Source organism: Haemaphysalis longicornis, unplaced genomic scaffold (assembly GCF_048455015.1).
Source record: "Haemaphysalis longicornis isolate Haplotype H1 unplaced genomic scaffold, Haemaphysalis longicornis Haplotype H1 scaffold_3, whole genome shotgun sequence".
NCBI lineage: Eukaryota > Metazoa > Arthropoda > Arachnida > Ixodida > Ixodidae > Haemaphysalis > Haemaphysalis longicornis.
In genome coordinates this window covers 175,511,366-175,535,720 of record NW_027526335.1, presented here as the reverse complement: position 1 = coordinate 175,535,720, position 24,355 = coordinate 175,511,366, and the positions used below count along the sequence as shown (strand labels likewise).

The window sequence follows — 24,355 nt, the reverse complement described above, 5'->3', positions numbered from 1 at the left end:
TATTAGTTTAGTTGTCAGTTGTGTCATTCTGATAAGCATTTTACAGACCAAAGCCATGAATGCACCGGTCAACCGGATAGAATGAATTTGGTGAATGACAAATGATGCTTTCGTGGTACCACGACAGGGAGTTTCTAAGGGAATGTCGGCGTAATTCAAAGTGTTCCGGCCAGCATGCCTCATCGGTGCGGAAATCGGAGCAAAGAGATTACAGAAGCTGGACGGCGGTAAACTGCACATCTGCCCTCGCCTGGTCTTGACATGGAAGTGCTGGTGTGGACGGGCAGGTTACAATTTTAACGAGATGAGCAATGCTACTACGTCCGCGGCCTAGTAGATGCAGAGAGCCTACCCTCAATCATAGCAGATGTCGTCCGTACCCTTTGGCTGCAGGAGCTTGCAATGACAAGCTTGCACCTTCTTGCGTTTGGGCACGATGAGCCATCAAAACGAAAATGCCGTCTAGTACAAATGTTCATGTGGAGTCAATACGGCAACGTTATGTTCCATGTAAAAGCAAATAAAGTTCTCTTCATTTGGAAGGATAACTTGCGAGTACCCACTACGAGTGTCTTAATTACATCTATGAAAAGCTGTGGCGGACGAGTTGGAGGAAAACTTCTTCTGGTCACAGGTACAGCTGCTGTACCTGGGATCAGCCTTCAACCCAAAGCCGACCACCTGTGGAAGGTTGCCACCGGAGAGGTGAGTCGTCGTCCATGAAACAACGGTCTCGTTGCATTGAAGTCGATCTTCTGTTGGATGATTCAGGGGCCCTTGTCTGTAGCCAGTTCATGGAATGTCGTATCAAAAGTCGCCGTGTTGTGAGTTAGCCCCAAATACTACACGGTTGGGGAGTTCTTGAGCCATTCGGTGCTTTTGGAAGGATAGGATCTCGTGAGACAAAGGCAACATCTGACCAGAATAAAACGATCTTTTCTTGGGAACACTGCAAAGGCGACGACAATGGCGAGTCAACCGTTCGAAAATGTCGTCAGGCTCGTCACACATGCACGAAAAATTCTCGTAGAGAGCAGTACGCGGATTCGACGAGCCATGATCCCACAGCCCCAGTCAGGGCATGTCGAAATTGTGAGAAATTAGGAGAGCCAAGGTACACCATCCTCTAAAGTTGAGTCCACGAGCTACCGTAATAAACACCCGCCACAAAACGCAAGGAATTCCAGCAATGCAGTGTCCCCATGGAAACATTTACCATCTATGAAGCAAAGCGAAACGGAACGAGCTACAAAGAAGTGACATTAGCACACATCACGTCACAAGTTGTATTAGGATTCACCGCCTCAAAAATTTATTAACAAGCTGCTTATCTCAAAGTGGAACTAAATTGGGCACGTTTTAGGAAGAGGAGGCAGAATAAACGCATAGAGAGGAACAGGACCAATGCAAAAATGCAGTCTATCCGGAACGTGCTCATACTAATACATTTAAACAATCATTTTTCATACGCACATCCCGAGACTGGAATGATCTACCTGCTGCAGTTGCTGCCATCATTGACCAATCTCGTTTCAATCACGCCATTGAAGAAGTGCCGCCATAACTAGTGTACCCATTCTGTTGCTGTCGGTACGTTGCTGTCACCCTCTATTCTAGTACTGTATCATACCCACCCCTTATATAGAAGTGCCGCCATAATTACTGTACATCGTCTGTTGCCGCTACCATGTTGTTACCCCTTTTTTCAAGTGCCGTGTCATGCCCACCCCTCATGTAATGTCCCAATGGGACCTTTGAGGAATCAATGAATCAATAAATCAAAAATAAATCAACAGGAGAGGGTGCACACCGCAAAGTGAGACGGAAGGCCTATTTTCGAAAGAAAAAAGTAGTCACAGTGAGACTGGTCTAGGTTGCATCCAGCACAAGCCGTGGAAGGAAGTTCAAGAACGGTGTGATTCCCTGATTAGGATTTTGGCGTTACGCTGATCCAGTCTCTATACTACACGACCTATAATGGGCAAAGTGTTGTAGGTGTACCGTGACGGTGGCAATTTGGTCAAACGTTCTACGGGAAGTGCTCGGACGCTGCAAGTCGCCGCTAGCGCGAATGCACAGTGAACTGCGCAGTGAACTGCGCAGCGAACGCGGAGAGTGCGAATAAAGCCAAAGTTTGCCGGAGGTAGGTTGGCTTTGCGCCAACAGTGCGCATATTTGAAAGAGAAGCTTTGTATGCCAGATTGATGAAGCTCCGCGCGCGGGAATACGCTCTACAGGAAAGCCAACTTCCCACACCCGCTTCAAGAAAGCAAAAAGGGTTCCGGAGGTCGGAATCGAACCTCTGTTCCTCGCTTCATGAAGCCATCGTCTATCCAATTGCGCCATTCTGACGCGGTAGAAACGCAGCTTGATCTTAAAGAAAATCTTCCAGAGTCATCGATTCAAGTAGGAATGTGTGAAAACCGTTGGAATTGATAAAGACAATACCTTTGTTACACGACTTCATTCAACTTAACGATTATGTACTAACCACAAGGATCACTCCACTGGATTCTTGCTCTGACATTTGCACGTCACCATTTGATTCTCACGCAAAAAAGCTTGGCGTTTCAACAATCGTCGTGGTCATAAGGAGGGGTCGTTATGGTTTTTTTCTGACGCAAGCGCCCTCTCTATTCCTCCTATCCAACCTCCGTTCCACAGCCCTCCCCCTTTCTATTGGAACGAACAAGCGATTGAAAGCTTCTTTTCTATGTACCCGCAATGGTGTACACGCATAGATGCAGATATTTGGGCTGTGTAGCAATATACAGTTTCGTTCTTCATCAGGGTAACCTGACAGCCTACATTGAGCAGAAGGCACGGAGCCAAGTATTTCTTGGTTATGGAAACGCCAGTTTTCAAAACTGGCTTTTTCCTAGTTTTTCCTAGCGTTTTTCTAACTGTCGTTTTTCCTAACCAAAATTATTCCTGTTTTCAAAAAGGGTGGAAAGGCTTCGTTAATAAGCTATCGCCCCATTGCTATTTTGTCCTTCTTCAGCAAACTAATTGAAAGGCGGTTTGTTAGTCGCTTAACCTACTATTTCTCAAAATTTAGTATCGTGTCATTTATTCGAGTCGGCTTTCGACCTGTTTACTGAATTAGCTCTCGTTACAATAACTGATAATCTTAAAACAGCCATTGACGAAGGGAAATTTGCCGGTGCCCGGTTTATTGATTTTTCTAAAGCGTTCAGTTTTTTAAGTCACGACATACTTTTGCTAAATTAATGCTTTAGGTGTATGTAGTCCAGCGCTTTCCCTAATACGCAATTACTTTCGTGATCGAAAGCCCGTGGTCTCTATTTATGATACTAATTCTTGTACTAGACTAACCAACATTGGAGTACCAAGGGGTTGAATTTTGGGACCCATTTTTTTCCTTGTATACATTAATGACCTTTCCGACCCAATGGAACATTCTAGTTGTATTTTGTACGCTGATGACACGACAATTTATTCTTATGACACATGTTTGAATTCCTTAATATCTCACCTCAATGCTCATGCCGCTGAAGTCGTTAAAGGGTGCAGTGATAATATTGTCGCGAAGACAAGAACGATGCAGTTGTCTTGAATGAGAAACACGTTTATTGGAGCGAACTTGTGCTCCCCTAACAACTCAAAAGAATACAGAGGCGGCGAAGCAGCGGTCAACAAAGTGACTTGCACAGGCGAGTGTCATCGAATCGAATGCCCCGGCGTCCGCACTGCAGGCTTTTTATCTTTCGGCGCGCGTGGTTCTCGAAACGTCGATTCACATCGAGAACATAGGAGATCCAAGAAGATTATTCTGGGCTGTTCACGTTAGATCGGAATGCTCTCCCTATCACGACAGATAACACATGCGGCACAGAAAGAAAGAATGGAACACGCTCTTCCCTTGGCGCAGAGATAACACAGACCGGCGCAGCCGGGCGGTAAAAGCAAAACACAAATAAACCAACCCAATGTATGGTTCGCGGCATTACCCCCCCCCCCTCTAAGAGTGCATCGACCCGATGCTAACATAAGCGACAGTCCGAAAATAAAAATAAAATTCGTTATCGTCCGTAGAAAGGTTTTAAGCGAACCACGTGAACGACTTCGGGCCGCGTGCGTCGTCGTGATGTTCCGGAATCACCATCGGGGATCACCTCGTAGGTAAGTTGGCCGACACGTCGTAGAATCTGGTAGGGTCCGAAATACCGTCGCAGGAGATTCTCAATGAGTCCGCTTCGTCGGATGGGAGTCCAAACCCACACACGATCCCCTGGTCGGTACTCGGCGTCTCGGCGTCGGAGGTTGTAGCGGCCCGCATCCACCAGCTGCTGGTCCGTTATACGAACTCGAGCGAGCTGGCGGGCCTCCTCCGCACGTTGAAGATATCCGTGGACGTCGGCGTTGAGGTCGTCGTCTTCTACGTGCGGAAGCATGGCGTCGAGCATCGTAGTTGGCCTTCTACCGTAGACAAGCTCGAACGGCGTCAGCTGCGTCGTCTCCTGGATAGCCGTGTTGTACGCAAACGTGACATACGGGAGCACTTCGTCCCAAGTCTTAAGTTCAACGTCAACGTACATTGACAGCATATCTGCGATTGTCTTGTTCAGACGTTCTGTAAGTCCGTTCGTTTGTGGGTGGTACGCCGTCGTTCTTCGGTGATCCGTGTTGCTGTAGCGTAATACTCCTTGCATCAGCTCCGCAGTAAATGCCGTTCCGCGGTCGGTGATTAGGACTTCCGGGGCTCCATGTCGCAGCACAACTTGGCTTATAAAGAACTTTGCCACTTCTTGTGCAGTCCCCCTCGGAAGAGCTGCGGTCTCTGCGTAGCGCGTCATGTAGTCTGTCGCTACGACAATCCACTTGTTCTGTGATCGCGACGTAGGGAACGGGCCTAAAAGGTCCATTCCAATCTGTTGAAATGGTCTCGATGGGACGGCGATCGGCTGCAGAAGTCCGGCGGGTCTTGTCGGCGGCTTTTTTCGTCGCTGGCAGTCACGGCAGCTCCGGACGTAGTGGGTGACGTCAGAGGTAAGGCCGGGCCAGTAGTACCTCGCCTTTATTTTTCCAATAGTGCGCGCTGTGCCGAGATGTCCGGAAGACGGGTCGTCGTGGCACGCTTCCAAAATTTCGTCACGAAGGTCCGCGGGGATGACGAGAAGGTAATTCGCTCTTGTTCCGGGGCTGAAATTCTTCTTTACGAGGACGGAGTTTCTCAGGCTGAATGCTGGTAAGCTGCGTTTGAAGGTCCTAGGAACGGCAACGTTGCATCCCTCGAGGTACTCGATTATGACGCGTAAGTCGGGGTCGGCACGCTGCTGGGCGGCTAGGTCGCTCTCCGTCACGATCCCGAAAAACGCGCTGTCTTCCTCAGCGTCTTGTGGTGGTGGGTCGACGGGGGCGCGGGACAGGCAGTCGGCGTCGGAGTGTTTCCTGCCGGATTTATAAACGACTGTAACGTCGAACTCCTGCAGGCGCAAGCTCCACCGCCCAAGACGGGCAGAGGGGTCCTTCAAATTGGCGAGCCAACAAAGCGCATGGTGGTCTGTTACAACCTTGAATGGCCTTCCATACACGTATGGGCGAAATTTTGAAATCGCCCATATAATTGCCAGGCACTCTTTCTCAGAGGCAGAATAGTTTTTCTCCTCCTTCGACAGACCACGGCTGGCATAGGCGATTACCCTTTCGCAGCCGCTTTGCTTTTGGACAAGGACGGCACCCAAGCCTATATCACTGGCGTCCGTGTGCATTTCCGTTTCGGCATTTTTGTCGAAATGAGCGAGCATGGGCGGTCTTTGCAGGCGTTTTTGGAGCTCGCAGAATGCTTCTTCTTGGTCGTTTTCCCAGCTGAAAGGGGTGCTATCTTTCGTCAAGCGCGTGAGTGCCTCTGCAATGCGTGCGAAGTTTGCGACGAAGCGCCGGTAGTATGCGCACAGCCCGAGAAATCTTCGCACGCCCTTCTTGTCTTTCGGCCTTGGGAAGTTAGCAATGGCTGAAGTTTTTGCCGGGTCAGGTAGGACTCCCGCGGCGTTGACGACGTGGCCCAAGAACTTGAGTTCCCCGTATGCGAAACGACACTTTTCAGGCTTCAGCGTGAACCCCGACGTACGAATGGCCTCGAGTACAGACTCCAACTTTGCAAGGTGTTCGTCGAAAGTCCGGGCGAATACCACTACGTCGTCGAGGTATACGAGGCAGGTGTGCCACTTAAGGCCAGCTAGCACAGTGTCCATGACTCTTTGAAACGTCGCTGGTGCTGTGCACAGCCCAAACGGCATCACCTTGAACTCGTATAGGCCGTCTGGGGTTATAAATGCAGTCTTCTCTCGGTCTCTCTCGTCCACTTCAATTTGCCAGTAGCCGGTCTTCAGGTCCATCGATGAGAAGTACTTCGCGTGGCAGAGGTGGTCGAGGGCGTCGTCGATTCGGGGGAGGGGGTACACGTCCTTTTTCGTGATTTTGTTCAGTCGCCGGTAGTCAACACAAAACCTTAATGTGCCGTCTTTTTTCTTTACGAGTACGACGGGCGCAGCCCAGGGGCTTTTCGATGGCTGTATAATGTCGTCGCTGAGCATGTCGTCGACTTGAGTCCGGATGGCTTCCCGTTCGTGTCAAGAGACGCGGTACGGTGACTGTCGGGTGGGTCGGGCTCCATCTTCGGTTATTATTCGGTGCTTCGCTAGAGGGGTCTGACGTAGTTTTGCGCTCGACGAAAAACATTCGCTATAGCGACGCAGCAAAGCCAATAACTTGTTCCGTTGTTCTTGCGGTAGCGCCGGATTCACGTCGAAAGGCTGCGGGAGCTTGAAGGTTTCTACGGGTGTGCGTTCAAAGTCGTCGACCACGATCACGTCACTTGCTTCTTGCGCTTCTTCGAGGAATGCAATTGCCGCGCCCTTGTTTAAATGCTGGTACTCCTCGGTGAAATTCGTAACCAAAATGTGGGATTGGTGTTCCTTGAAGCGCGCAATGCCTCTTGCGACCGACACACCACGGTTGAGAAGCACCCTTTGATCGGTGTCTACGATAGCGTCGACGTCAGGAGCAGCATCTTCACAGTAGACTGCGACCATCAAGCTTGCGCGGGGTGGCAGGGTGACATGATCATCGGCAATCCTTACAGCAGCACGTCGTTCGGGGTTCGGTTCCGGCGTCATGGAGTGATTGGGGGAAAAAGTTATTGACTTGGTCTGCAGATGGATTATTGCACCGTTGTCCATCCAAAAGTCCATTCCAAGAATTACGTCGCGGGAGCAGTTAGGCAGAATGACGAACGCCGCAGGGTACGTTGTGCCGTCTATGGTGACGCGCGATGTGCACGTTCCACTTGGCGTCACGAGGTGGCCTCCTGCTGTGCGTATGTGCGGACCGTCCCATCTGGTCATAACTTTCTTCAGTTTAAACGCAAATGGTCCGCTCATTACCGAATTGTCAGCTCCCGTGTCTACGAGGGCGACTACGTCAAAGCCGTCGATGGACACCTTGACGTCAGATGCAGTCTTCCTCGAGTTCCGGGTTCGTCGGGGCGTCGTATCTCTACTTGTACGTGTTGACGGTCGGGCACTGTGCATCGTCGTTGTCGTCGTCTTCTCAACGGACGTCTCGGTCAGGTCGGGTACGCGTCGCGCCGTGTAGCTGTCGTCGTGTTCAGGAGAATCGTTAGGGCTAGGTCGGGTCGTCGGGTTGAGGGCATGTCGTGAATGATGGTCTTGAGCGAGTGGCTGCGTCGTTGGAGGGTTTTCATTTTTCCGCCGTTGTGCAACTTTACCCCCCGAAGTTGCTGCTTTTAGTTTCCCCCGCGTGGGCTGGGGGACCTTCCACGTGAGAAGTCAGCAGTGCTGCGGCGGTTCGGTGACTGATACGGGTAGGGCGACGGTGAACGGTTGAAGCGGGCTGGTCCTCGGTTGGTGTTGGAGAGGTATTCTTCGATCTCAGCAGGGCGCTGGCCGTATCGGGGGCGTGGGGCGTCGATGGAGAACCCTCGCAAACCGAGCCTCTTGTAGGGACAGCGACGGTAGATGTGGTCGGCCTCTCCGCAGTGGTAGCACAGCGGGCGATTATCGGGCGTTCGCCACACGTCGGTCTTCCTTGGCGTCTGGTATTGGTCTACAAGGCGTCGGGCGGGCGGCATTGGACGGCGGTATGGCTCGGCCTCTTGACGACGGGATGGAGCAGGGCGGTGTTGACGAACAGCCGAGGAGTAGGTCGAGGCTTGTGGTTCGCGGGGTGCTTCCGATGGCGTAGAAGTTCCCAGTGCGTTTTGGACTTCTTCTCGGATTACGTCGGTCAGGGAAGCCACTTGAGGTTGCGGCGTCGTTGGAAAAAGCTTCCGAAGCTCCTCCCTGACCACTGCTCGGATGGTCTCTCGCAATGTATCGGAGCTTCCATTTGCGGCACCGATGGTCTCCGAGAACAGCGCGTTGACAGCTATGGGCATGGATACTCTTCGGCCTAGCAGTGTAACTTCCGTGTTCCTCTCCGAGACACCCGCCAGCACCCTTGGCAAGAACCGCCATCTGCGTGCGTGGAAAAAACGCTTCCATCATCTGTCAACCGAGGAATCACTCTGTTTATAAAAGAAACTAGTTTTAATTGGATCCGGATTCTATAAACGTAAAAGTAAAAATGAACATTTCTAAATGAATTCATGCTTCATTGGAAGCTCTGATGATTTAAAAGAGAAAATCCCAGCGCATTTGCAGTGCCGAACCCCGAAGCCAGAAATCAGCTAAAGAACTCGACGCAGTCCGCACACCTTTTTATTTGTGGCATATAAAAATTAGTGTTTAAACCAGCCATTTACCTGCTAGAGCGGTTGTCATTAGTCATGATGCGAGGAAAATATTATAAATTTAGCGGTAAAAAATCTGAGGGATGTCTAGTGATTTAACAAGTATCTCAAAATTGTGAGCTTTTAATATAAAAAAAAGTTTAAACGGCCATTTCTACGAAGCATTGGGCTACGTACCTTGCATCAAATTTCTTTGATTGGGGCTTTTGCGTTGGTCTTGATTATCTGCTGATATCTTGGTCAGCTCTATGTCTTGATAAACTGCCCAGACGGCATAGAGGTCACCAAGGTCAGGTTGCTACTGATATATCCGAGATATAAATTCCATTCTATTTCCTGATCAACGCACATATAACGTTCCAAGGATAGACTTTACAACATGGTTGATAATTTACCATTCGTACGAGTTTATTCTTCAGCAGATGGCAAAATAGTGTAAGACTATGCTATAGCAAATTTTCGTAATGCGGCAAGGTTCATTCAAACCTGGGCTGTGTTTCTGCAGAAAGTTTGAGCTCCATGGTCCTTCTTGAGCTACACAATAGCGCTAGAGACCAAGCTTATTTTGTTGGTATATCAAGCTATATAATTTATGTGATTATTTGAACGTGGCGTAAAGTATTTACTTAACACTCCACCGCGGGGTGTACCATGAAGAAGTAGAAATGCCGCAATATACTTTAAATCAAGCTTTTCGCCATCGAAAAAACTCGATATAAATTTACATTCCTACGATGTTCGTACCTAATGTTTAAAACTACCACTGCCGAAGATGAATGTTTTCTTTTCATTTTCCAAAACTCCCCAATAGTCACGACAGTAGAAAAGGTGCAACCGACTTGTAACCTGGTAAAAGATATTTAACCTAAGAGGGCTTGTTCAGTTTGGCTAATGGGGGTATAGATATGCAAACAAGATGCACTAGTTGTGTAAAAGACGTGTTGATTAGAGCGAGCTCCCTACAACGAAATAACACTGAGTCCAAGTAAGGTAACTGAAAGATGTTTCAAAGTTGATGCATTCTTGCCCGTCTATATCGGAAGGTTTTAAGGACTCATTGCGGGAGCTCCAGTTCTCATCATCAGAAGTTTCTTAGTTCCCTTCATTAAAATTCTATTTACAGCTCATGATGGAACTACGAGCTCCCATTAGTGGGTGTAGAAACTTTTGATGAAGACGGAGATGAAGCTTGCACTGAGCTCAGCAGACGCATAGACGAAGATTACGAAGATGACTAGGCGAGGCGACAAGATGGCTGTGCATTGAACGGTTCTCTGTAAATAGTGTGAATTTATTGCCTTTTTCCAGACGACGGCCTCGTCCCTTGTCTCCGTGGACGTTTCCCACAGTGGGTAATGACATTTCCCATTGATATTTTGGTAAGGAAATATCAATGAGATTGAACATGTGCTTACAACTGAAGGCGGCTTTCCGCTTACATCCAGGAGCTTGCGCTTCAATAACTGCTCTCCACTTATTGGCAACATTTTTTTGCCATCTTTTCTCCCAACCTTTCACCTTTAGCACCTTCGCCTGCAGGTATCTTTACCACGGGTTGCCCGCTTTGCGAACCTCAACTTCTCTCCACATTCGACTCTTCTTGTCCTGCTGCACAGCTTGCGTAATGGGGTGTCGTTATCCATTTCGGTAGTGTGCGGTGACACAAGTAACAAGCGTTAGACTAGTTATTTTTTAAAGCAAGTCTCCAAGCAAATGAATGTAAGTATGTGGACACTTTTATGACCATGCAATTCTCACATACCTTCAACAACATATTTATCCCCTCCTGTATTATGAAGACACGATGGCGTTTGTGGTATCCGCGCAGCAAGAGCGCCTTGTTTTATTGCATATTTTTTGTGAGATACAAAAAATGTTTCATTTACAGGGTTGATTTTTGCGCCACCATTGAATGACCTGCGTGTGCAATAAATGTTCCTAATTTGCCTTCAGGGATACTACGTTTAACTGTATTTTTTTCAAAGGCCTTACGACTTTTGGTCGTAAGGTTGAGACAGTTTACCGGTGTTCCCGTGCGCCCAGTATCCAAAAATACGTACATGCTGATGTCGTATACTCTCATATACTCTAGGCAAAAATAAAACGTACCTCTGCATTTATAAGGAACACTGGGCCTGTATTAATAAGGAACACGGGATGTATTGGGTATGTGCAGCCAGCTAGCCTCGTGCAATGAGCTAAATCTGCAGAGTGTAGTATTGGGTGAGTTGGTGATTCATCTTAACAATACAGCGCAACAGAAACAGATTTAAGCTGAGGCACACAGGACGAACGCTGACTTCAACTGAACTTTTATTAGAGAAACAAGCTGTATTTATAAACAGGCATGCACACACCTACGATGAAACAATCGACCCGATAAGTAATCTATATTAAACTGTGCCGGAAACATGACATTCAAAACATACCCCAAAATGATTATCAGCCCCTCGCGCTCAGCACGTGTGTGTATATTGAGATGGCAAGGTGGGTTGCTTGGTTTCGCACGTTTAGATACTCAAGTTCTTTTGTGGACAGGGCTGTGGCAAGGGAAATTGTGGAGGCTGCGGAAATCAGTAGACTAGGCGAAAATTGTGTCAGCATTCCTTCCATAGCCCTGTCCACGAAGGAACTTGAGTATCTGCACGTGCGAAACGAAGCAACCTAGCTTGCCATCTCAATTTACACACACGTGCTGAGCGCGAGGGGGCTGATCATCATTTTGGGGTCTTTTTTGAATGTTACGCTTCCGGCACGGTTGATACAGATTACTTATCGGGTCCATTGTTTCATCGTAGGTGTGTGCATGCGTGTGTATAAATATAGCTTGTTTCTGTAATAAAAGTTCAGTTGGAAGTCATCGCTCGTCCTGTGTGCCTCAGCTTAAGTCTTTGTTTCTGTTGCGCGGTATTGTTAAGAGCTAAATCTGACTCCCAACGGGAGCGCTTGCTGGCTGGGCCTCCCACTGCTCTTTGGAAGCGGTTGGGAGAGAAGGCATATTTGTGTGGGAGACACCTGTTACGCCTTATGGTGTACAGCATGTAGAGGAATGCAAAGAACTTGCATTTTTGGGAGCACTGGGAGGGATAAATTTCATGAAATCGAGTTCTGTGGGAAAGGTTCTCGTCTGGATTTCAGAAATACTCATTCGTCGGTTGACTTCTCTTTTATGAGAAAAGAGTTGTGTGGACCACCCTTTTTTCATAGGATCTCAAGTTGATAAAAAAGCACTGCTGAGAACTAAAAAATCGAGTGAATTGCTGCTGGGCAACTGCGTATATGAATATAGCTTAAAAGCATACAACACCGACAAATCACGATAGCACATGTCGCGTATTCTGCTCCTTACTGGCTCTTTCTCCGTTCCTTTATACCAGACTTCACTACAATGCAATCGAATTTCATCCAGGCAAATTGTGCGCCAACGCCTTGGCACACAGTGGGTTCTCGCCACTGCACAACAACGGGGGACGCGCAGATATCACAAAACAACGGGGCCGTCTACAGCGACACCACGCACATCCAATCGCAGCTTTTGTAAATGGCGTGCCCAACCCAAAGTGTGCAGCGCGTTCCAGCAGAGAAGGCGTCACCAGAAAATGCCGACTTCCAGGTAAGTGTGTCACCGCAGCTGTGAGTCCGTATCCCTGAAGCATTAGCTGTTCATCCTCCACGTGACTGATTTCCCCCTCGGCTCTGGTCATGCACTGAGAGCCGTTGTTACGCCGCCACAGTAGGACGACATCGCCTATGCCGCATATTCACGAATACGCTGGTTACGTACAAACTCAAAAACGCTTCGGGGTAATAAAAATCTTGGCATTTTACCGTCTTTATACTACTGGAGTTGCCCGCGGGTGAGAAGAACTTGCGAAGCTCTGTTAGAGAACCAGCATCAATGGATAGTTGAAGCGGTCAAAGCGGTCCCATGAACATCACAGGGCCCATTGAAGCCCCCGTAACCAGGCCATAGGCCGACGACAACCTCCTATGCCTAAAACCTGAGGTTCCTCTTTGTCAACGCATATGGCACGACAGGCACTGTAAATATTTTGGGCGTAACTTGAACGTTAGTTGTCGCTTTGATTGATTTTGTGTATTTTAATTTATGCGACACCGCATTCTTTAAAGGCATAGAGTTCTATTCACTGAATGCGTTACCGATGATAAGTTGAAGTCTGCAACTGACTTACATGAAAAAATTGACTTACTGAAAACTGACTTACTTCTTATATTCATGAGAAAATTATACAACAAATATATATTTCTCAAACATTCAACTTGAACTGTGTCTTCCACTGTTATTTTTAACCGTGGGTAGATAGCGGAGAATCCTAGTTAGAGCCGAAGTTTATAAACGAAAAGCACTCTTGCTCAGGACATCGGCTTCTGCCTCCGCAAGCAACCCATTGAGAGCCACCCTGTTTGGACAACAAGCAGCTGTATGCTCTCAAACTGTTTTGTATTTACTTTTTACTCAATAATCATTCACCTTATACACCAATTTTACATCGTTTAAGTAAAACACGGCATCCGACTCACATGAGCCACAAGACAGTTTGGCGTTCTTTGCATTGGTACTGTTGCGCTACAGAACACAACCACCAGCACCAGCACCACCACCATCATCATCATCATCATCATTGTCATCATTATCATCTTTTTTTACCTGTCATATTCTCGGCGGTTCTCCCGTACAGAGACGCTCCCTCCGGCCCTCTTTTGGTTATAGGATGTGACGTGAAGCTCCAACTTCTCCGTATCCAGTCGCTCAATCTCTTCAATGTACGCCGGCGATGGCCCACCTGTGTCACCTGACGACATTGCCTTGTCAAGCGTTCTTTTTAACCTGCAAAGAATTTAAAGCGAAGCTTTTAGCCTCTCTCTGTTGTCGTCTGTGTCTGTGTCTGTCGTCTGTTGTCGTCTCTGTTAGCCCAGCCCAAAACCACAGAAGGAAAGCCAACTTTTTTGGACTATGACGATGGTGATGTGTGACTTCATCAAAAACTTAAACGCTTCCTGTGGTTTATATCGAACCTGGGTCCCTCGCGCTGTGAAGCTGACGCCTATGCAACTGCGCCATTCCGTCGGGGTTGAAGCACTTTAGATTTCGATAATAAACGGATGGTTATGCCATAGAACGCCAGCATAGGTATAGCACTAGCGAACACAATCACATCAGGGTTGGTTTGTTTTTTGGGATACTTGATTTTGCAACGCTTCGCATTTCCCCTTCGTTGTCGTTTCGAGAGAGGGGCATTTTATTTATAGTAACTGTCATGATGCTATCCTGTAGGTGGTGCATAAATATTGTCGCTCTAATATTGTTCTGAATTCTTTATTTAAAACACAACGTTAGGAATGTACAGAGCTTAAAACTGTCACGCGGAACAACCAGAAAACTCTTAGCCCGAAGACGGAAGTTGTTGGGATTTTATTCGAGGAAGGCCGAATAACGTTGAGTTTTAAACAAATACATTAAACTTAAGGTGGTCGCTTCAGGAGTGCGCACGCGTATGGAAGATCCTCAATTTCAGCTGTCCTGCGCTATCGCAAAGATAACACCTTTTGGCGTGCTGGTATTAGTTGTGTTAGGTTTGCATGTTCTTGTTTTTATTTTTTCAGCGTCTGTGCGACACGAGCGGCAAAATCGAGCACCTTCAAATTCGCATTTGTTGGACTCCGGGACATTCCACAGGCGCACAAAGACACCTCATGCGCCAGGACATTGCTGAGAAGAGGCTAAAATAACTTTCCGTTGTCTTCCCAACGTCTGTGTCCCCGCTTCAAGAAAGCTGTCAGCTCCAGCTTACACACAACAAAAGGGAAAGGAGGAAGCTCTTACAAGCCGCAACTATGGTTGGCATCTTGGCTTCTCTCAAGATCTTCCCGTGTCCGGAGGAAGTAGTGGCCAATGCTGTGTACGCGAATTCAGCCTAGACCACGCAAGTAATGCCTAAATGCACGTTTCCAGGAAGTTCCGCGTTGTGCCAATGCCCCCACTGTGGTAGTGATGGCATACCAAATATATTACATGTACTTCGGCTTCGTCCTCTATTGAACCGTAATCGCCATACGCTTTTTGCATTTTTGTCCCGCACCTGTAACTCAACTGAAGCGACGCATACACTACTCTAGAAATAACCACCCCTTGTTCCCTCGAAGGCGGTCTTTACAAATTGGGGTAGCAGCATGGCCTACTTTTCACCACTGGTCATATCGCTCCACACTCAAAGCAACAGTGGGCACTGTTCATTCTTGTGACAGTTACTGGTAAAATTATGCGCCTTTAAGGAATAGGTCCCCAAAATAAAAACGGTCCCCGTTGTATACATTCTAACCTTCCCTTTCCCCAGTCCTTACTTTCCCCAGGCGCTTAAGGGCTTTCGTTTTAAAAATAATGTTTTGCTCACTCCATATGTATGACGTGCTAATGTTGAGCCTTCCAGCAAGAGCGCATTCTACTTCATCAGCTCTACGTGACCTCTGCCGTGCTGGACCTAGTAATCTGTAGCTCGGCCACTACTCCTGTACTAGCCGATGCGAGAGGCCGTGTAACTTATGACAAAAACTGCAAGTAGGCGACGGTACGGAAATGAAATATCGAATGTAATATTTGGAAGCTTGGACCTCAGAGGGTATGTTGAGGGCAGTCTGCTGACTTTACTTCTAAGCGACGCTTTCTTTGCAGCGCGTATGGCGATCATACGCTAATACGGACTGCAGAAATGCCAACTTTACGTAGTAGGAGCGCAAAGGATGATGATGGGTTTACACAAAGGCTCATGAAGCGTATCAAAAGAAAGAAAACGCTCACCGCGGTGGCAATAGAACCTGCTTTAGAATGTAGATTCTCTTAATACTTTTCACCTTGAGGTTTTGGCAACGAGAACACATTTGTTTCAACGCAGATTAATGTTCCTAACAGCACGTAGTCCCTGCTTCTTCAAATCTTCAACTAGACTATGTTAAAACGGTTTGTGGTACACAAGCTGGAGGAAGCAAATAAGAGATGCATAATTAACAAGACCATCAATCAGAACATAAAGCATGCTACAGAAAACATTTAAAAATCAGCTACGAGGACATGCGCAATGTCCACGAAAAAAAGTCATGTGCGTCAAAATGCTCGTTTCGCACAACATATTAAGGCATTCGCGTGGTTAAGATTCGCCTCAATGCACCCAATTGATGGATCATTCCAGCCAACAATACAATTTCAGTCAGTGACCATGTCAGCCATACAAGTGAAAAAAAAATTCCCTCAATGCTGTAGCACCACCCTATGTAAAAATCACGTTCCGACTTCCACCCTGCCGCATCAGAGATGACATTTTTATATCATGGAGTTGTGCACGCTGCTGTCATTCGTCTACATTGCTCTATTGGAGGCATGAATTCGTAACAGTTTTGAATTGTGGAGAAGCTGAACCTCAGAACTGCTTTAGAATGTCGCAGCCAGTCATATAATGGTTCGTACTACAATGACACTACAGCTCAGTCTTTGGGTAGGTGTAAGAGGGAAAACAGAGCATTTCGCATGCTCTACATACTATTACAAAGCGGTAGTTAGCTGCTTTTCAAAGTAGATGACCGCCCCCGGGAGGAGTAGGGGGTCGCTCAGGACGCCGGCGTTCGGTCTGCTCCTTCTTAATTGCACACTCCTCCTGGCTGCTCCAGAACTGCGTTCCGTCACGGCAAAGTTTTGGGTGGATCCTTCGTTGCGTTTGAACCAACGAAATTTTGCGTGCGTTTCTTAAGGACAAGGCTGGTCATAACCGTCTGGCAGCACACGAAGTCGGACAACCTCGGCGCGGTAATTTTGGAGCGTCTAGAAATCGGTTTTGGACAGGGGTTTTCGCGCACGAGAAAGATTTGTGGGAATTGGGCTCTTGTAGACCCGGGTCTGACAAACTTTTGTTGGCCATATCCTCGACTTCTCCCGTCTTTCCCTTCCTGCTGTGAATGACAGAGGTGAACGCAAAGAATTGTTAACAAAAATATAGATGTCATTTTATTACGTGCAAGTTGAAACCCATGAAAATCAACAAGGTTTTTTTAAGTGTGACGTGTTCATAGTCACGAGCTCTGCTGTTGTTGCAACAGTGGCTGGTGTGCGTGCTGCATCTTCATCCTGTGGAGAAGCAAAGTGGTTGAGGAGAACTGTAGATGTGGAAGAGAAACGTCCTGAAAAAGTCCGGAATATCCTAATGTTTTCGTGAAATTCACAATTGTAATTGCTCGACATGCGGGTGTAGGGGAGAATGACTATTCTCGGCTATTCTAAACTGTGCTCAGCGACGTTGTTGTAGTAGTAGTAAAAGTAACTTTATTTTGCCCAAACGTTCTGGTGATTGCACCACTGAGCTGTTCACTCAGTCATCTAGACCGCGGGGCTCCCGGTGTTTTGGAAGCTCGGTGTCTTCAGCCAACTGGGCGAGGGCTTCTTGCACGTGGAGAGCTGGGCTAGAGACGACAGCCTCCCACTCTGGTAAGGATGATATGTTGTGAAGGATGGGATGATTTCTTGTACGTGATGCGGGTAATAATGGACATGAGCAAATGATGATGTGGTGAAGTGATGCTCGTTCCACAGAACAGAAGGGGCAAGCGTCCTTATATTCCCCAGGATATATGATGGGCATGAGATGGGGAGTGGGGAATGGTGATGTTGGAAGCTGCCTGAGAAGTACTGCATGCCGTCGACTGAGCGATGGATTCGTTGGGGGAAACACTGCCCAATCCTGACGGAAATGCTCAAGGATATCGCCGAAAGTATAGAGGCTGTCCTTATAACAGAAAGGTTGCGGGCTATCTTCGGGGGTCCTATGAGGCGACGTGAATACGAGAAAAAAGAGTCATTGCAAAGCAAAGGGTTTTACGACCCACCCACAATATTATTACGAGGATAAAAGGAGAAAACACGATGTATTTTTGGTATTTACACAAGAGAGAAAGAAAGGCTGGAATGAGATACCATCCTCTTCTTACTCCAAGAGCTCAAACACGTCTCTCGCCTTCGTCGTCGTCGCTGAGCAATACCTACGGTAACAATATCTTACACTTTTTTGCGATTTGCGAATTTTTTTTAAAGCAAGCTGCAAGAACAAAGGAAAACGTATTTACTTTCTTTCTTGGTAGGCGGTTCATAAAAACCACAATAATTAATTTTGCGTTCAGTTTTCGTGTGTGCGCACCTAGTATCAGAAAGCACGCAAAAGCAGACAAAAGTTGCTTATCGGTATGTAGCACCTGTAAAACGATATCGTGCATTTGTTCTTCATACAGAAGTGCAGACAGATCACTGAAGCAAGAGAACGGTGGTATGCTGTCCTGCCTTAGTTTTTCTTACGCCCTTTAACGGTCTTAGCTTCATTACTGAGCGAAAACTAGCACAAACAGGCACCATAGCCTATACTGGGATGTTTCTGTTCTGGCAATTTTAGATTGGTTCCTGTCGGTGAGTATAGAAAAAAACGTTCCCTTATTTATCATTTTTGCATTCAGATAAAACGTTCAGCCCCTTAGTGATCAATAACCTACATTGTCTAATACTGATGGCAGTGTTTAGAGAACAAAACACACTGAGAAAAAAACAGACTGGCTACTCGCAGGGAGGTTCAAAGTAAAGAAGGCGACTCACCGTAGATGTAATTGATGGACTACTGCGAGCCCCCGGTGTACAATGCGGCGCCACTAACGCTTCCGTTCAACTGGCGCATACTGTTGACGCCTGCTGTGCAGATATGTATTTCGAGTAGACCAGGCCAGTACAGGTGCGAAATCCGGTGCCTAGGGTAACGCAGCTGCTCATGTTATGAACTTGGTGCGCCAGCGCATTTCCGCCACATCCGCTAGCAACGACCCACTGTACATGTACAGCAACACAGACCGAGCGCGTCCTCCACAGTTGGTCATTCGCAAAATGGTACACGGGTGCATCTTTCCACGTGGTGGGTATAGAAAAAAACGTTGAACAAGGATGGCGCTTCTGCCACTGTGCATGAAACTGTTCTTAGTTCCTTTATCAGGGTCGTATTTCACTGTGTCACTAACAATTGAGATTTACTTACAACTGCTGATATTCCCCACAAGTGAAAAAGGAAAAAGTCGTTGTCACTTAACAACTATGTAATAGAAACACACCACTAGAATTTCATCCTATCTACCTTGAGAGCCTCGCCTGCAAATTTGAGGAACGCAAAATTTGTCCTAAATGAAGAAATCTCCTCTTTTCCCTCTTTTTAACGTTGCGAGCACGCTTTTAGCAGGACCTTTTCTTGTGATGTGCAACAAGCCATCTTCAGTAAATAATTTGATGCCTGCCTCCAGCTGACTTGCAGACAGATACCCTTCTCTTAGATGAATCCGAGGCATTCTACATACCACCTAACCAATGTTTGTTACTGCGACGTTCGCAGCCTAATTTACACCATAGCATCTTCAACTGAATTATACGATCAAGAGCTGTGAAAATTTAGTTGACAACCTGGACTTGTAACATCAGGTAGCCCGCAAGGGCGTGTCCTTGCCGTGTCTTTGACAATATACACACTGCTATATTTGAAGGCACGACTAAAGCCATATTCACTTACAGAGCCCTATTCAGCTTATCCTGCAGGACGCCCTCTATGGAAGTACAAAATGTTCCTATCAGTTATTTAGGGACACTTGGCTCCAGCGAATGCAATTGCATTGATTACTTATTGAATGCAGATTTAATATTTGCAAATTTAATGCATATTGAATTAGTACCTATTGAAAGCAGATTTAATTGCATTATTGAATGAAATTACACATTCCATGCTGTTAGATTTATTCCCCTAACCTATTCTTATCAGGTGACTAAATTTCTTGTAAAATTATTCCCATAATATAAGAACTCACGTCACCACGTTTACAATTTTTTTTCTTTGAAGGCGCATGTAACTAGCTACACGCCATGAGCAAAGGAGAGGAAGAGGAAAGGTATTAGGAAAAAGGCGTGAATGTTAATCAGGCAATAGACTGTTTTTATACGGTGCAATGGGGAAAAGAGCAAATCGGGGAGTAAAGGCAAAACAGAAAGAGTTAGGTAGAATTTTAGAAAAGGGTGGAAAGTTATGCGCCCTGTTAGGCCACAAGATGTTCAAGGTCAATGAGCGAGTGTCACCAAAGCGTCTTCTACTAGTTTAGTGCTAGCAGTTATGGTATGAGCGACTACGTCGATATTTGCAACTACGTCGATATTTGCAATGGTGACAGCCGACCGTGACCCAGGATTTTTGCTCAGATGGTAGCCGCTGAGAGCACCCGACCCAAGGAGGTTACAAAAGTTTTTTTTCCCGATGAAAACTTAAAACAGGCATAAAAGGTGCCTCATGACGTCAGGAAAAAAGCAGAATTTACACATCTCACTTTCTGCAACTGCATCAAAAGAAGAATACGCCATCCTGAGTTTTGTCACCACACGACGGAAAAGAGGCTTCCGTACGGTACTGACACACGAACGAAAGGATACGCTGATGTGAAGGTCATTGACGCGAACACGTGCGTTTTTATTAAGTGTGTATTTTATTCGGTAAGTTTTGTCTTCGAGGCATGCAGGCGAAGCGCCGTAGCAGGCTCAGTTCTGAACGTCAGGCTGTGCTATTTCGCATATCTTTATTTGGTATATTGAGCGTAGCACCTGTACCTTTATTGTAGGCAATGTCGCAAAAATGCAATCACCACGCTAACAAAACAGTTAATGTCATCAAATGTCATTTATTTAACGCTAAACAACCTAAAAGAACTCGCTTGTACATTCTTTGTTCTTTCTCAAATTGGATACACATCCACCGTATGGAAGCTGGGAAACCTGCCTCAACAACGCTCTGTAATCAATACATAGCTGCGTCCTCATCGACGGCTTCCCTTGGAGATGCTTGAGACCGAGCTTGAGACTGTCTTCAGTACGAAGACGAAGTCATCGGCGCGTTGTAAAGTTTAAGGGCCGTATGATAGTCGCCCAAGAATCGGCGTCCCACATCAAACGCGCACAGTGGTAGCTCAGAATCAGCTTCTATGATAACCTTCAGTCTGCCGCACGCTCAGGTGCTGACCACAATTACTAAATCTTGAAATAACTCCCTTGCAAGACGAATTACCGAAATGTAAAGCGGTATTGTTGACACAGTCAATGCGATCCGGGTGCTGTCAACACGGTCGGTTGATAACTTTGGGCAATTTGAGCAATTGAGAGCAGAGAAGGCCATTCCCTATGTTCTGGAGGTTCGGCCAAATGCCGTTAAGATAGGGCACAATGGCGCACGTCAGGTGTTGTCTTTCTTTAGTGCCGTGTTCCACGTCTGCCTTTTTCCAGAGCTTTATCATCACTTTATCAGTCACAGACGCCAGAAAAAATTCAAGGTATCCAGCACACCTCTGCCCAGAGGTTTGTTTTTTTGACATTGCCGCCCACGGCATAGAAACATGATTTTGTCAGAACATTCGCAGTCTTCTCTGCTCCAAATAAATTGTCCAAACAGATCAACCGTGTCAACAGGCCCCAAAGAAACAACAATATAAAAAGCAGCACCGTACCAGGCTTCTGACTTGTTCCGAGAGTACATGTGTTCTAGTCCATTAATGTCGGAGGCACTATATATGTAAATCCGGGTGGTTTCTCAATGTAAGGCAAAGCGAGCACAGAAAAAACTGCTAAACACAGGTAACGGACGTTTGGCCATTCACTGCAGAGATTATGCGTGTCCGCCAAAATGTACGTCACAATTTGATAAGACCACCATGATAGCCCGACATACCGCGCGGCTATGTATAGAAATCATCGAGGCCCAAAGGGTTGTTTCAATCAAACGCAAGTGCGTTAGCACTGCTTCCACATCATGGACAAGAAAAGAACTACAATTTTTATAACGACAGTACGTTTTATCACGCAACTGCGTCCCTGTACAGAGACCTTCTCACATGTCATCCTTCTTCACGTAGTGCTTGTGTATGCTTCGTTTTGGTTTCCCCCTTCATCCCTCCAACATTCGTTTGCGGCGTTGCCGTATAAAATTGGAAGTCGTAGATAGAATAAAAGAACTGCGAGTAAGAAAGTGTCCGACCTTCTTCCGGTGCACGTCCCTCCCCCAGATATTTCTTCGTTATATAGAAGCAATTAGCCGAATTAACCACACTCCTGAACCTTTGCCCAGGCGCAGACTAAAGAAACTCGGAAGGACTACTTACTATAACAACACGTACACGCAGCTGTGGCAGAGAAAAATTTGTGGCATAAACAGAACGTTCATTTGTTCAATTTATGAACCCGTCGTTTCACCCGCCGCGGTGGCTCAGTGGCTAAGGCGTTGCGCTGCTGAGCACGAGGTCGCGGGTTCGATTCCCGGCCGCGGCGGCCGCTTTTCTGATGGAGGCGAAAAGCAAAAACGCCCGTGTGTACGAGATTTCGGCGCACGATAAAGATCCCCAGGTGGTCAAAATTAATCCGGAGCCCTCCACTACGGCGCGCCTCATCGCCTGCGTTGCGTCGGCGCGTTAAACCCCACAATCAATCAAAACCCGTCGTTTCGTCTTAGAGGAGGCTGAGAACTGAGCCCGACTTTGCAGAAACGCCATTCCAGGTTTGTTTGGCGTAAACTTTACTTCTCTGCGCAGTCCGAAACGCCGCTCTCAAAACGTTAACTGGCAGGTACAGCTCATGCTTGTCCTCGGCCTAACATTGCACTGATGTTGGGCGGACCTCTTTGCAAAAACGCGTGGGCATCGGCCACCAGTGCGCCCTGTATTTGTCTCATTACCTCAGGCATGCGCCATGTTTTGGGATATTTGACTGGCGCAAGCTTGGTGGGTAAATGTGTATCATGTATCGTGATCTTGGCTATCGATAAGGTTACGACGTTAAAATAAGGTGCCTCACCTAATCCGGAAGAAAAGGAGATAAATTTTTAACTCAGCGTGGGGAAGGATGAAGAAATTGTTGCAATCGTCCCTCGTTGGCGTCCGTCAACCATTATATTAGAGCTACAGACAAAAAACTTTAATGATGCAGATAAGTAAGTTGAGCAGCGATTTTGGCTTGCTAGTCATCTTGGGAAAGATTAAGGATAAGGATGCGTAAAAACGCGGATCTCTTTAGAGACACCCCTGAACATGACTTAGACAAAAACGAAATATGAATTTGTAGCAACTTTGTATGAAAAAACAGCCCACTCAACCTAGTTCGATGTATAACACAACAGATGCTATGTTTTGAAAACTGAAAATTTTTGAAATGTGCAGAGAGAACAAAAAACATTTATGTGCATAACTTCATAGTTCAAGCCGAACAAGTATTGAACTGAATTTTTAGAGGTCTTTCAAATCCTCCTTCACGGCTTGGCTGCACTGTTCTAACACGAATTCGTATTTCGAACTCTTTTGCCGATTTGATCCAATCACTAAAGGAATTACCTCCAAGTGGAATTCCCGGGTTTAAAATAAAACAAAATTACCTAGGGATTTTGACAAAATTTTATACTACAATTTAAACACTCTGCCTCGGTGAAAGCTCCTGTTCAAGAGTGAATATTGGCGGCAATTTTCGCGTGCCTGGCGGGCCATCAACCCGTGGCCGCTGTTTCCTTCTTTGGTAGCCTAGCGACACTTTTCGTAGCCCACGCCCGAACTGCGCACGAGGAATTCGGGTCGTACTTGCCGGACATCGGGGCAACCTGCCGAAGGAAATGCCCGACTCAAAATGCCACCCCTAGCCACCACCAGTAAAAGAAACACTTTGCGCGTTCGTACGTGTACCAATTCATACATCACCTACAAACAACCGACTAATCGAATAATGTCATGTCTCCACAGAAATACACCAGGGACCGACGAGCAGAGTTGCCGTTGCAAAGGCACTGCGCTCGCGGTTCCTCTCCAGCATTTATTTATTGATTCACAATAGCTTACAGGCTACTAGAAGCATTAAGGGGGAGGGGTAAACACATGATTACAAGAGAATTAGAGTAAAATCAAAGGTTGAAGACGATGTTGTAACAAAAAGCTAGAGAACATAAGTCACTATGCCCATTATTACGGAGGGTGCAAGCGTATCCACACGCAATAACACACACAAAAAGAAAACAAAGGTTTTTGAAATTTAAAAAAAATGGCACTCAAACAGAGAAAAATGAAAAGCCTTTTGCGCAAGTAAAAAGCAAAAACAGTAATAAGCAAAAAAGCCACAAAATATGACAGGCTTGGAAGTGTTTTTTTCACGTCATTAACATGTAAAATGTCGATGCACATGTTCCCAAAATATTTTACTTTCAGCTATGGGGAATGGTGTCTGCAAGATCATTCCATATAGAATGGGCCAGAGGCAGTGCTGATGAGTTAAATGCGCGTGTGTGTTACCATAAATGCAGGAAAAACTAAACTGATTGTTTTTTCTCTTACTACAGGCTCAAGGACTCACTGTTTGGGAAGAGCGTCATGTAGTTCCTACAGTAACCAGACACTTGCGTGTCTGTTTGACTTTGGCAGTTACACGTGGGGGAAGGCCTGAAGAATCACATTCATATAGCGCTATGCAATTCAAAAGAAATGGCGTGGTTTCAA

At 46.6% G+C, this 24,355-nt stretch overlaps 1 protein-coding gene and 1 long non-coding RNA gene across 4 annotated transcripts in view; both read right to left on the bottom strand.

The window, feature by feature from the left end:
* Nucleotides 1-24,355, bottom strand: part of LOC144175816 (fatty acid hydroxylase domain-containing protein 2-like) — a 122,340-nt gene that overhangs the window by 15,707 nt on the left and 82,278 nt on the right. The window lies entirely within an intron of this gene.
* Nucleotides 8,409-18,510, bottom strand: LOC144173566 (uncharacterized). Its single transcript, XR_013323319.1, has 3 exons — nucleotides 18,417-18,510; nucleotides 13,443-13,622; nucleotides 8,409-8,498 (listed from the first exon to the last, which is right to left on the bottom strand). It is a non-coding gene; the product is annotated as an uncharacterized LOC144173566 (long non-coding RNA).